This window comes from Geotrypetes seraphini, chromosome 11 (genome assembly GCF_902459505.1).
Source record: "Geotrypetes seraphini chromosome 11, aGeoSer1.1, whole genome shotgun sequence".
NCBI lineage: Eukaryota > Metazoa > Chordata > Amphibia > Gymnophiona > Dermophiidae > Geotrypetes > Geotrypetes seraphini.
Window position 1 is genome coordinate 65,167,651 of NC_047094.1, and position 14,741 is coordinate 65,182,391.

The window sequence follows — 14,741 nt, forward strand, 5'->3', positions numbered from 1 at the left end:
CAGCATTCTGTTTGCTTTTTTTGAGGCTGTCGCACACTGCGCCGATGGTTTCAGTGATGTGTCAACCATCACCCCCAGATCCCTTTCAAGGTTACTCACCCCTAGCCGTGTTCCCCCCATTTTGTAGCTGAACATCGGGTTCTTTTTCCCTACATGCATGACTTTGCATTTCTCTACGTTAAAACTCATTTGCCACTTATTTGCCCAGTCTACCAGTCTCGTTAGGTCCCTTTGCAGGTTTTCACGGTCTTCCGTGTTCCTAACCCTGCTGCAGAGTTTGGTGTCATCAGCAAATTTGATAACCTCACATTTTGTCCCGGTCTCCAGATCGTCAATAAATATATTAAACAATAGAGGTCCCAGCACCGACCCTTGTGGAACTCCGCTCGTGACCCATTGCCAGTCTGAATATTGGCCCTTTACTCCAACCCTCTGTTTCCTGCCTGCCAACCAGTGTTTGATCCATCGGTAGATATCCCCTTGCACCCCGTGGTTCCACAGCTTTTTTAGTAGCCGTTCGTGAGGTACCTTGTCGAAGGCTTTTTGGAAGTCAAGGTAAATGATGTCTATGGATTCCCCCTTATCTATCTGGTTGTTTATTCCCTCGAAGAAGTACAGCAAGTTTGTGAGGCACGACCTTCCCTTTCGTACAGATGGGGGGGGGGGGGTGCCAAAAAATGATGGGCCCCGGGTGTCACACAAGCCAGGTATGCCACTGGCTGATGAGAACCCCCAAGCTGTCAGCTGAGGACTTCCTTTGCAGTTGGCCGGGGTTCCCTTTTGCTAAGCTTGGCAGGCAGCAGTAGCATCCCTGAGTCACAGATGCTGGCACCTCAGTGGCTAATGGTGGTCTCGGGACTCAAGGATCTACCATATGAAAAACGGCTTGACAAATTACAGCTATACTCGCTCGAGGAGCGCAGAGAGAGGGGAGACATGATCGAGACGTTCAAGTATCTTACGGGCCGCATCGAGGCGGAGGAAGATATCTTCTTTTTCAAGGGTCCCACGACAACAAGAGGGCATCCGTTGAAAATCAGGGGCGGGAAACTACGAGGTGACACCAGGAAATTCTTTTTCACTGAAAGAGTGGTTGATCGCTGGAATAGTCTTCCACTACAGGTGATTGAGGCCAGCAGCGTGCCTGATTTTAAGGCAAAATGGGATCGGCACATGGGATCTATTCACAGGGCAAAGGTAGGGGAGGGACATTAAGGTGGGCAGACTGGATGGGCCGTGGGCCCTTATCTGCCGTCTATTTCTATGTTTCTATGTTTCTAATGGATATTGCCAGCGACTGCTGTTCTTGGTGGAGGGGAGTTCTGGCCGTCTCGAGAGGAGGTCCTCTGCTGGTGGTGCTTGGGGATCCCCACCAGTCACAGCAAGGGTCAGCAAGTACTTCAACACTGTAGAAATAAAACCAGAAATGCATTTCCTTTTCTTTTGAACACAATACAAAGACATCTGCCATATATATTTCCCAAAGCTAACATATTTTAGTCAATAAATTCCATTTTTTATCTTTGTTGTCTGGAGACTTATTTTTTCATAAAGTTGGTCCCAGTTTCTTTTTTCTGCTTTCCCATCTTCTGTAAACTCTTCTGTTGCTGTCCATTGGTTCCTCCTACCACGGCCCAGCATTTATCCCTTTCTCATCTTTCATGCCTGCCCACCAGCCCCATGCCCAACATTCTCTTTCTATCACCCCTCTCCAGCACCATGCCACATCTCTCCCTCCATTCCTTCACCACTATGTCCAGCATTCCTCCCTCTTGCATCCATTTCAATCTGTCCCACTGTTCCCTTTCCACCACAACATTTCTCCCTCTCATCTGTACCTCACTCCCTCCCTATGACCAAAAATTTTCCTTTCTTCCATTCCCGTGTACACAACCATCTCTTTCCCTCCCTTCCTCTCTCCCAAGTTCATGCCTTCTGTGTCCAAAAACGCATTCCCTCCCCTACCTCAGCATCTCTTTCCCTCCCTTCCTCTCTCCCAAGTTCATACTTTCTGTGTCCAAAAATGCATTCCCTCCCCCCACCTCAACATCTCTTTCCTTCCCTTCTTCCATCCTCTTTCCCAAGTTCATGCCTTATATCCAAAAACGCACTCCCTCCCCCACCTTAGCATCTCTTTCCCAAGTTCATGCCTTGTGTCCAAAAACGCACTCCCTCCCTTCCTCCATCCTCTCTCCCAAGTTCATGCCTTGTGCCAAAAACACACTCCCTCCCTCCTTTTGTGTTCCGCCTCCCAGCCCTCATCTGCAAGCAAAATGGACACTTAACACAATACTACTAACATGAAGACATGCTACAAAATTAAACACACAAAACCTAATCTATCTTAAAGGTAAACCAGGATTCACCAAACAGAACCCCCCTCCCCCCCCCCCCCCCGAAATAACACATATTTTGGGAAGAGATTCTGGATTTAGCTCTTGCCTTTATCAGTGGTAGCTCAAAGCAAGTTACAATAGGTATTTTCCTTTCACAAGAGGGCTCAATCTGAGTCTATATCTAAAGCAATGGAAACTGGAGTGACGTGCCCAAGAATGTAATGAGGTACAGCAGGCTTTCAATTGGGGCTCTTTGGTTGTCAGCTCCTATTCTAACCATTTAGGCTACTCCTTCTCCACTGCCTTTCACCCCAAAGAGAGGATCCAAAATAGTTTACAATCTTAGCAAAAACACAAAAAAGTACAGAAGTCTATACTGTACCAACTATCTGAATGCAAGTTGCCTTGAACTACTGAGAAATACAAACTAAATTCAAATCATTAAGACTAAAGTTTCAAATGAGAAGTTCAAATCTACCCGACAGTTAACCAACTGTGGAAGTCTATTTCCCTTACCCCATATCCCCCGTTTCCACCTTTTATACGGAAAAGGCACAAAGAGTGGCTGGTGCTTTGGACAGCTCCACTGCAGGAAAACTTTTCCCTACAAAATGGAGCTTGAGCCGCGAGGCTCGTCTTCTTTTCCCTACCTGCCCTGCCGCAGCACACAGCCGACCGGAAGTCTTCCCGATGTCAGTGACCCTAGGAGGCGTCCCCACGGGATCCCCGCGACCTTAGGGGTGTCCCTGCGGGATCCCCGTGACCCGAAGGGGGAACCCGCGGGATCCCCGTCGTCCCCATTCCCATGCAGTTCTCTAAGCCAAAGATGGTCGGCTGATTCCAGAGCGCCGCCTCCATCTGCTTCATTAAGCTGTTTAGTCACTGAATAAGGAAAATTTTTCCTCTAAAAAGGTATTTTTTTTACTCATAACTATACTTCTTTCAAGAATGGCTATAGGAAGGCAATCAAAAATTGATGCAACGTTCCCAGCAGGGGGTAATGCGAAGCGGCTCAAGCCATATCCAATCACCCCATCTAAAATGCCCCTGTCGAGAGATCCATCTGAATTTGAGTTAATGATGGCAGAATTTAAGTGCCTTAAAGATATGCTAACTGAAAATACTTACTTCAGAGCTGAAATTAGTAAAGGTGGAGGTCCATACCTTATCCAATCAATTAAAGGTATGTGAGGAAAAAACAGATTTGTTGTAACATAGGATTGCTGATCTGGAGAACTGTTTGAACAAGATTCAAACTGACTGCAAAGATTTAACCCGCATTTCCAGGGAGCTTGAGGACGCAAGTAATAGAAGCCGAAGATGTAACATAAGACTTTTGGGGCTACCAGAGAATTTGGAGGGAACAAAACCCATCTCTTTCCTGGAGGATTTAATACCAAAGTTATTTCTTTTGAATCTTCGTTTCCCTCTTGAAATAGAGAGAGCTCACAGAGTTCCAATGAAAACTATCGACGGTAAAAACGGCCCTAGGCCTCTTATCTTTAAATTGCTCTGGTTTCAGCAGGCACTTGAAATATTAAATATGGCCAAAAAAACCAAAAGAGCTGAAATGGCAGGATCATAAAATCCACCTAGTACCTGATTTCGCAAAGGAAACAGCAAATCGGAGGAAGAAATTTCTTCAGAAGAGACCTCAATTGTGTCAGTTGGGAGTCAGGTATGCGCTCCGACATCCAGCAGTGATGAAAGTGACCTTTAATGGAAATACTACTCACTATGAGGAGCCAGTGCAGTTAGAGGATTTTCTTTCTCAACATTTAGATCCTATGTCTTAGAATATTCAGACTTGAAAATATATGTTATGATTTAGTATATTTTCAAACTTTATTTTGAATTTTTCACTCATTCATGTTTATTTTATAATATTTTTTGGTTGCATTTTCATATGGAAAGTGCTTAGGGCTCCTTTTACGAAGGTGTGCTTGCTAGCCGAAAATCTACCGCCTGCTCAAAAGGAGGTGGTAGCGGCTAGCACACAGGGCAATTCAGCGCACGCTATTCCGCGTGTTAAGGCCCTAGCACAGCTTTGTAAAAGGAGCCCTTACTGTAAAATCTCTACAATTTTTAAACAAACAATGTTTTTTGAGGGTTAGAGTGAGGGCAGGATTTCATTTGGCCCAGACTGGAGAATGCCTACTGCAGTCACGGTTCATTTCTGGGGCTGAGTCTTCTTTATGAAAACTGCTGATGGATCGGCTGAACTTTAGGTCGGCAATGCTAAGCTGAAACTCCATAGGTGTCAACTGGTCTTAAAATATGAATATGAGAAGGGTATCGCCTTTCCCGTTGCCCTGAAGATGGCAATAGGGTAGGCGAGATATAACAGAGTCTTGGTCTATAATAAGCTTTGAGGCGCACTGGTTGCTTGCTGCCCTTCATGCTGGCGACACTGATGCTGGTTGTTGCGCTCTTGGTTTAACTACTGGAGCATTTTTTGCATTGAGGTAGCCTGCAGCCGGCTGTAGAAGAGAAACTCAGAGCTCGTCATCCAAGTGGATGTTTACCGTAAGCAGATGGAGTTTATGCAGGGAGAATAAAAGAGCCTGAATAGCCAGAGCTCTCGCTGAGAGTTGATAAAGATTAGCTGTAGAATAATATGTCATAACAAATTGCAGGGCTATAGCATTTTAAAATGCAACTTGCTGACCAGCAGTAAGAGTTCCTAAGACAGGAAGTCCAGCTTCTTGTGCAGAAGAGCACAGCACATTCTTCTCCCAAAGATTAATGTTTGAGAACAGTCAGGGTGCACAGCAGAGGAAGGATCTAGATAACAGCTTTTCTTTTTGTTTCCTCAGAATGAATTTAAGATAACTTTCTTCACATAGCTTCCTTCAGAGGCTGCTATCAAAGAGCAACGAAGGAAAGCTATAAGAGTAACTACTGGGTTTATTGCTATAAGGACTGGAACATGTGCCTCATGCAGATAGCATATTGAATGTCTGTATAGATCCCCTTTTAGGGATGGTGTATTTTAACTGTTTTCCAGATTGGGTTCCATTTGTTATAGCTTCAGTTGAGGCATTTCTAAAAATTATATATATATGTGTTGGGAGTGGAACAAATATTTATTGTTCTTTATCAATTTGGATATTACAATCTTTTTGTAGTTTTTTAAAGATATAAATTATTTGCTCTAATAACCTATTTAATTCATTTGTATTTGTGAAATTAATTCAGATTATATTTCTTATTAATTTAATTCTGTGGTATAATGAAATGAAATTAGACGTATGAATTTAATGGAATATGGTGGGTATTTTTATGGGTTCACTTATGATTTGATATATAAATTGAGGTATATTTTTGTACTTATATAACCGTAATAGTATCTAGTAATTAACTAGTAATGAATTAACTCTGTGGTTCTTGATGCATTAAATTGTACATGGGAAATTGATTGTTTAGTATTGGGTATATAGAGGATTACATTTTGGAAAGAATTAGGGAGCATGGGGGGTGTCATCTGACCTAGAGGGTTGTACACAAGCAGTCGTGTTATAAGTTGAGATGGGTTGGGACGGGGGTGGAGATGAGGTTATGTACTATTTTGGGTCCTAGATGTGTATTGAAATATTAATAATTTTTTTTTTAAAGAGAACTTAAGGTCTAATAATTGTTATGTTTTAATAATTTAAAATGGCTATGAAATTGTATTCATTAAATGTCAATGGACTGAATCGTCCAATTAAGAGGAAAAAAATTCTCAATTTTTTGAAACAGAAAATGGATGTTTTATTTTTTTTTTTTTTACAAGAAACTCATTTAGCACCTATTGAAGTCAATAAATTGGAAGAGGGTGGGTTAAACATTGCTTTTTTGCATCTGCAGTGGGGAAAAAGGCTGGAGTCGCTATCCTGGTCAATAAGAAATGTTCGGCGGTATTTGGTAATTGTAAAGCTGATCCTACAGGTTGATGGGTTCATGTTGTTATGACTTCAGGAAATGATACCCTGACGCTTCTTAATATTTATGCTCCTAATTCAAATCAGGCCGAGTTCTTTAAAACACTCCAATTAATTCTGTCACTGGCTACATCTAATTTAATTGTAACCGGAGATTTCAATGCTGTCATGGATCCACTTATGGATAAACAACCTAGTAAGCAACTAAAATCACTGGGTCTAGATCAGGGGTGCCCAACGCGTCGATCGCGATCGACCAGTAGCTCAGGAAGGCAACGCGAGTCGATCGCGGAGCCCATCCCGGGCTCTGTGATAGACTCGTGTTGCCGTCCTGATCTATGGGCCGATCAGCCTTCCTCTCCAGTGTTCTCCCTAGGGCCTTTTAGCTGGGCGGTCCGCCCAGCTGTCATCTGCCGCTGCTGAATATTACACCCCCCCAAAAAAAAACCGGCTTGGAGATTTCAGCCCGTAGCGAGCTTATGCTCCGGGCTCTAACGTGTGCGTGCCGGCTTCTTTTCTCTTCCCTCCGAAACCGGAAGTTATGTCCGGGGGGGGGGAGAAGGGAAGCCAGCACGCACATGTTGAGAGCCCTGAAGCAAGCGTTCGCTACGGGCTAATGCGGGAGACAGGTTAGTGAAGCATTTGTTCTTCTTCCTGCCGGGTCCTGCCTACTTTCTGTTTCCGCGAAGGCAGGACCCGGCAGCATTTCCCCCAATAGGTTGATCACGATCTTGGGCTGATCAGCCTTCCTCTTCCCGACGGCAGAATTGGCGTCGGGGAGAGGAATGCTGGTTGGCCGAAGCAGGGAGAGCTTGGGGCCTGTTATTGGTAGCGTTTGGGTCCTGGTCCCCGATGGTAATGGCAGTGGCAGTGGCAGTGGCTTGGGGGAGGGCAGGGAGAAAGAAAAGAGAAACAGAAAAAAATGAAAGGGAGGCAGAGAGAAAGAAAGGGCAGGGAAGAGGAAGGAAAAGTTGGGGGAAGGAATGAGGTCTGGAGGAGAGGAAGCATACAGGCTAAAAGAAGGGAAGAAAGATTGTATGCACAGTCAGAAGAAGAAAGTGCAACCAGAGACTCATGAAATCACCAGACAAGGTAGGGAAAATGATTTTATTTTAAATTTAGTGATCAAAATGTGTCTGAATTTATATCTGCTGTCTATATTTTACACTAAGGTCCCCTTTTACTAAACCGCAATAGAGGTTTTTAGCGCAGGGAGCCTATGAGTGTCGAGAGCAGTGCTGGGCATTCAGCGCAGCTCCCTGCGCTAAAACCTGCTATCGTGGTTTAGTAAAAAGGGAGAGGGGTATATTTGTCTATTTTTGTATGGTTGTTACTGAGGTTATAGTGCATAGAGTCATCTGCTTTGACCTCTTTGAAAAACCCTGGAATAGGAATGATGATTAACATTTTCTATGCGTACAGTGTGCTTTGTGTTTTTTTTTTATTTTATTGTTGGTAGATCATTTTGACTTGGTCGTTTAAAAAGTAGCTCGCAAGCCCAAAAAGTGTGGGCACGCCTGGTCTAGATAATCTGGTGCAGGCCTGTGGATTGAAAGATATATGGCGGCTTCTTCATTTTAATACTCGTGAGTTTTCCTTTTGCTCACATGTTCATAAATTTTTGAGAATTGATTATTTTTTTTGTCTCGGATCATTTAACTCAACAGGTTACAAAAGCCAGCATAGACCCGATCCTTTTGTCGGATCATGCTGGAATTTGGATTGAATTTCAGTTTACTGAAAAAGATTATACTAGACCTGTTTGGAGATTTAATAATACATTTCTTGCAGATTCAAACTTTTTTTTGAGGAAATTCAAATAAAAATGAATGAGTATTTTCAGCTCAACACCTCAGAGGAAATCTCTTTGGAAATTTTATGGGATGCTTTCAAAGCTACAATGAGAGGGCAAATAATTTCATATTCGGCGTACATTAGGAAACAACTAAAATTGGAATTTTCTAATTTGGAACAAAATATTTTGACTTTGGAGTCACAATTGGCCTCAAAATGGGAACAAAATACTTTGCAGGCCCTGTTGAAAGCTAAATATAGATATAACGAGATTTCCTCACAATTGTTTTCTCAGCAAGCTCTGTATTATGAAAACTCAAATAAATCGGGAAGATTATTGGCTAACTATCTCAAAGCCAAAAAAGATGTGCACTGTGATACTCAAGAAAACAGAAGGGAGGTGGGACTGGAACCAGTGTAGGTAACTCAAGAGAACAAGTGCACCCTAAGCACAAATAAAAAAGCCAAAAACAGAAAACTATTACTGTTGGGGGATTCCATCATCATAGGTATTAACCTTGGAACACAAGGCGAGGAGACCAAAATAGTGAAATGTCTTCCAGGAACCTCAGCTACCAGGAGTTCCAGGCAAATACAGACTATAATTAAGGAAGAAACTAAGGATTTTTAACACTGATGTTGTTATCCGTCTGGGAACAAATGACCTGGCCAGCAACTCCACACTTGCAGCACAGAAAGCTTTTTGGGAGCTTGGTGAGGGCGTGAAACCTTTTGTAAAGACTTTAGCTTTTTCTGAAATACTGCCTGCATATGGAAAGGGAGAGCAAAGAGTGAAAAACACAGAGGACTTTAATAGATGGCTCAAAGCCTGGTGTCATCAAGAAGGCTTCAAGTACATAGGAGGATGGGGAAATACATGGAAGGACAAGAAGCTATATTGCACTGATGGGCTACATATTACTACAGCAGGAAAAAGAAACCTTGCAGAGAAATTTAGACAATATTTTTCTAGGCATTTAAACTAGAAGGTGAGGGTGGTGTATGTACGAAGGACAATTATAGAGACCACCCCTGGCAAAAGAAAAGATGTGATAGTAGTAAAGACTGCAACATAAACAATATCAGCAACTCATTTCTTAGTATTGCAACGGAAAGTGAAACGAAACAAAAATCCATATGAAAAAGGAGATTATCGCTGAAAAATAGCTGGAAAGCGATGACCACAAATGCTTGCAGTCTAAGCAACAAAGTTCATGATCTGCAAGCCCTGATGTTAGAGGCAGATCTAGATATTGTCGCTATCACAGAGACATGGTTCAGTGAATCATATGGAAGGGATGCAAACATATCGGGATATAATTTTTTTAGGAAGGACAGAGATGGTCAAAAAGGTGAAGGAGTAGCTCTCTATGTAAACATCAATATCCAAGCGACTGAAATGCAAGGGACCTGGGGAGAGGAAGAAGCGATATGGATCGCTCTGAAAAGAGAAGATGGAACTTCTATCTATATGGGTGTAGTCTACAGACCTCCGACTCAATCGCAGCAAATTGATAAGGATCTGATTGTGGATATCCAAAAGTTTGGAAGGAAAGAGGTTCTGCTGTTGGAAGATTTCAACCTGCCGGATGCGGACTGGAATGTTCCGTCTGCGGAATCGGAAAGAAGTAGGGAGATTGTGGATGCCTTTCAAGAGGCTCTGCTCAGACAAATGGTGACGGAACCCACAAAGGAAAAAGCGATATTGGATCTGGTCCTCACAAATGGAGAGAGTATCTCTAATGTTCGAGTGGGTGCTCACCTGGGAAGTAGCGATCATCAAACGGTTTGGTTTGATATAATGGCTAAAGTGGAGAGCGGCCTCACAATACTTAAATTCCTAGATTTCAAAAGTATGGACTTTAATGCAATTGGAGAGTACCTGAAGAAAGAGCTGTTAGGATGGGAGGACATAAGAGAAGTGGAAAGACAGTGGTCTAAGCTGAAAGGAGCGATAAAAATGGCTACGGACCTTTATGTGAAGAAAATCAATAAAAACAAGAGAAAAAGGAAGCCGATATGGTTCTCCAACCTAGTGGCTGAGAAAATAAAGGCGAAAGAGTTGGCGTTCGTGAAATACAAAAAAACCCCAAGAAGAGGAGAGCAGAAAAGACTACAGGGTGAAACTGAAAAAAGCCAAGAGAGAGATACGTCTGGCGAAAGCACAGGCGGAAGAACAAATGGCTAAAAATGTAAAAAAGGGAGACAAAAATTTTTTCAGATATATTAGTGAAAGGAAGAAGATGAAAAATGGAATTGCTAGGCTAAAAGATGCTGGGAACCAATATGTGTAGAGTGATGAGGAGAAAGCAAATGTGCTAAACAAATACTTCTGTTCTGTGTTCACGGAAGAAAATCCTGGAGAAGGACCGAGATTGTCTGGCAAAGTTACACGAGAAAATGGAGTAGATTCTACGCCGTTCACGGAGGAGGGTGTTTATGAGCAACTTGAAAAACTGAAGGTGGACAAAGCGATGGGACCAGACGGGATCCATCCCAGGATACTAAGGGAGCTCAGAGAGGTTCTGGCGAGTCCTATTAAAGACTTGTTCAACAAATCTCTGGAGACGGGAGTGATTCCTGGGGATTGGAGGAGAGCGGATGTGGTCCCTATTCATAAAAGTGGTCACAGGGATGAAGCAGGAAACTACAGGCCGGTGAGCCTCACTTCAGTTATTGGAAAAATAATGGAAGTGTTGCTGAAAGAAAGGATAGTGTACTTCCTTGAATCTAATGTGTTACAGGATCCAAGGCAACATGGCTTTACAAAAGGTAAATTGTGCAAAACGAACCTGATTGAATTTTTTGATTGGGTGACCAGAGAGCTGGATCGAGGACATATACTAGATGTACCGTATTTTCACGCAAATAACACGCACCCGTATAAAACGCGCACACGTGTATAGCGCGCAGAAATCACGATGATAAGCACAAAAACTTTGGTATAACGCGCTCACGATTATACCGCGCATGCTGCCCGACTCTCCGTTCACCCCCCTGACTTCCGTGCACTGCCCCGCCTCTCCGTGCGCTGTCCCGACTCTCCGTTCACCCCCCCTGACTTCCGTGCACTGCCCCGACTTTCCGTGCGCTGTCCCGACTCTCCGTTCACCCCCCCCTGACTTCCGTGCACTGCCCCGACTTTCCGTGCGCTGTCCCGACTCTCCGTTCACCCCCCCTGACTTCCGTGCACTGTCCCCCCTTGAAGGTCTGTCCCCATCCTGAAAGCCTGATGCCCCCCCCGACGTCCGATACATCCCTCCCCCCGAAGGACCGCCGATTCCCCAACAATATCGGGCCAGGAGGGAGCCCAAATCCTCCTGGCCACGGCGACCCCCTAACCCCACCCCGCACTACATTACGGGCAGGAGGGATCCCAGGCCCTCCTGCCCTCGACGCAAACCCCCCTCCCCCCAACGACCGCCCCCCCAGCCGACCCGCGACCACCCTGGCGACCCCCACGACCCCCCCACCCCCCTTCCCCGTACCTTTGGTAGTTGGGCCAGAAGGGAGCCCAAACCCTCCTGGCCACGGCGACCCCCTAACCCCACCCCGCACTACATTACGGGCAGGAGGGATCCCAGGCCCTCCTGCCCTCGACGCAAACCCCCCTCCCCCCCAACGACCGCCCCCCCCAAGAACCTCCGGCCTCCCCCCCAGCCGACCCGCGACCCCCCTGGCGACCCCCACGACCCCCCCACCCCCCTTCCCCGTACCTTTGGTAGTTGGCCGGACAGACGGGAGCCAAACCCGCCTGTCCGGCAGGCAGCCAACGAAGGAATGAGGCCGGATTGGCCCATCCATCCTAAAGCTCCGCCTACTGGTGGGGCCTAAGGCGCGTGGGCCAATCAGAATAGGCCCTGGAGCCTTAGGTCCCACCTGGGGGCGCGGCCTGAGGCACATGGTCGGGTTGGGCCCATGTGCCTCAGGCCGCGCCCCCAGGTGGGACCTAAGGCTCCAGGGCCTATTCTGATTGGCCCACGCGCCTTAGGCCCCACCAGTAGGCGGAGCTTTAGGATGGATGGGCCAATCCGGCCTCATTCCTTCGTTGGCTGCCTGCCGGACAGGCGGGTTTGGCTCCCGTCTGTCCGGCCAACTACCAAAGGTACGGGGAAGGGGGGTGGGGGGGGTCGTGGGGGTCGCCAGGGGGATCGCGGGTCGGCTGGGGGGCGGTCGGAGGTTCTTGGGGGGGGACGGTCTTTGGGGGGGAGGGGGGTTTGCGTCGAGGGCAGGAGGGCCTGGGATCCCTCCTGCCCGTAATGTAGTGCGGGGTGGGGTTAGGGGGTCGCCGTGGCCAGGAGGGTTTGGGCTCCCTTCTGGCCCGATATTGTCGGGAAGTTGGCGGTCCTTCGGGGTGGGGGTGCGAGTGGTCCTGCCGGGGGGGGGGGGATGTATCGGACGTCGGGGAGTCGGCCGGGCAAGAGGGCTTGGGCTCCCTCTTGCTCCGATCGTGGATGCGGGTGCGGGTGGGAGCGCGTGCGAGCGGTCGTTCGGGGTGGGGGTGCGAGTGGTCCTGCCGGGGGGGGGGGATGTATCGGACGTCGGGGAGTCGGCCGGGCAAGAGGGCTTGGGCTCCCTCTTGCTCCGATCGTGGATGCGGGTGCGGGTGGGAGCGCGTGCGAGCGGTCGTTCGGGGTGGGGGTGCGAGTGGTCCTGCCGGGGGGGGGGGGATGTATCGGACGTCGGGGAGTCGGCCGGGCAAGAGGGCTTGGGCTCCCTCTTGCTCCGATCGTGGGTGCGGGTGGGAGCGCGTGCGAGTGGTCGTTCGGGGTGGGGGTGCGAGTGGTCCTGCTGGGAGGGTGAATCGGGCGTCGGGCGGGGTGGGAACTATGTTTTAAAACTTTTGTATACCGCGCTCACGCATATAACGCGCGAGGGGTATGCGCGGTAGGTAAAAACGCGTATAACGCGCGCGTTATATGCGTGAAAATACGGTAATTTACTTGGATTTCAGCAAAGCCTTTGATACAGTTCCTCATAGGAGGCTGTTGAACAAACTTGAAGGGCTGAAGTTAGCACCCAAAGTGGTGAACTGGGTCAGAAACTGGCTGCCGGACAGATGCCAGAGGGTGGTGGTTAATGGAAGTCGCTCGAAGGAAGGAAAGGTGAGTCCCTCAGGGTTCGATGCTGGGGCCAATCCTGTTCTATATGTTTGTGAGTGACATTGCTGAAGGGTTAGAAGGAAAAGTGTGCCTTTTTGCAGATGATACTAAGATTTGTAATAGAGTAGACACCGAAGAGGGAGTGGAAAATATGAAAAAGATCTGCAAAAGTTAGAGGAATGGTCTAATGCTTGGCAACTAAAATTCAATGCAAAGAAATGCAGAGTAATGCATTTGGGGATTAATAATAGGAAGGAACCGTATATGCTGGGAGGAGAGAAGCTGATATGCACGGATGGGGAGAGGGACCTTGGGGGTGATAGTGTCCGAAGATTTAAAGGCGAAAAAATAGTGTGACAAGCAGTGTTCCCGCTAAGGTGCGTTGGCCTGCGCGCGCGCACAAAATATTACATCGCAGCGCAAAGTTTCTCTTCACAGCGCACACACGCGTCGCAAAGGTAAGGGGAGGTAAGGTAAGGGGACGCATTGGGGGGATTGCACTTCCCCACAATTGCCATGCTTCGGTTCCTCTTCTTCCTTCCTTCCTCCCCCCCCCCCCCCGCGGGACCCTGCGGCACCATCAACTCTTACTCCCTCTAATGTCGGCCCTGCAGCTCCAGACTTCCTCGCACCTTCTCCCCTCCCCCTTTGGATCGCTATTATTTTAAATGTTATAGCCGCGGAGCTGTATCCATCAGTGGAGATGTCTAACCTCGGCCTGCCCCGGAACTCTTACTGCAACAGTGACTTCCTGTTCCTGCCTAGACGGGCGGCTGCTGCAGTAAGAGTTCCGGGGCAGGCCGAGGTTAGACATCTCCATTGATGGATACAGCTCCGCGGCTATAACATTTAAAATAATAGCGATCCAAAGGGGGAGGGGAGAAGGTGCGAGGAAGTCTGGAGCTGCAGGGCCGACATTAGAGGGAGTAAGAGTTGATGGTGCCGCAGGGTCCCGCGGGGGGGGGGGGGGGGAGGAAGGAAGGAAGAAGAGGAACCGAAGCATGGCAATTGTGGGGAAGTGCAGAGCTGCAGGGAAGAGTGTTGCGGTACCCAGCTGGAGGGAGAAGAAGATGAGGGAGGGAATTAAAGGAGATGCCAGGGCTTGGAGCATAGGAGGAAGGTATGCCAGTCTAAGGGAAAAGGAAGGGGGAGATGTGAGAGCATGGAGGGGGAACGAAAGATGGAAGAAAAGGAAAGGAGAGAGATGCCAGAGAATCAGGGAAGGGGAGATACCAGACTATGAGGAGAGGTGTGGGAGAGGGAAGGCGAGGAGAGAGATGCCAGACCAATGGGGTGAAAGGAGAGATGGAAGGGGGAGGCATACAGTTTCTGGAAGGGGCATAGAAGGAGAGAAGATGCCATATAGGGGAAGAGAGACGGCAGACAGTGAATGGAAGGAAGAGAGTTACAAGAAGATGAGGAAAGGAGAAACCACAGAAGACAAAGGTAGAAAAAAATTTCTATTTATTTATTGCTTTAGGAGACATGTGTCACTGTTTCTGTGAAGCATTGTATGCAGAGTCCAGCTTCTTGCTGGTTCAATTTAACCTTTGTCTATGTATTTTTATTTTATCCCCCCTTTTACA

At 47.2% G+C, this 14,741-nt stretch overlaps 1 protein-coding gene across 1 annotated transcript in view; it reads left to right on the forward strand.

Annotated features, from left to right (window-relative positions):
* The window catches only part of PGAP6 (post-glycosylphosphatidylinositol attachment to proteins 6), a 111,662-nt gene that overhangs the window by 16,512 nt on the left and 80,409 nt on the right, over positions 1-14,741 (forward strand). The gene's annotated exons all lie outside the window — the stretch shown is intronic.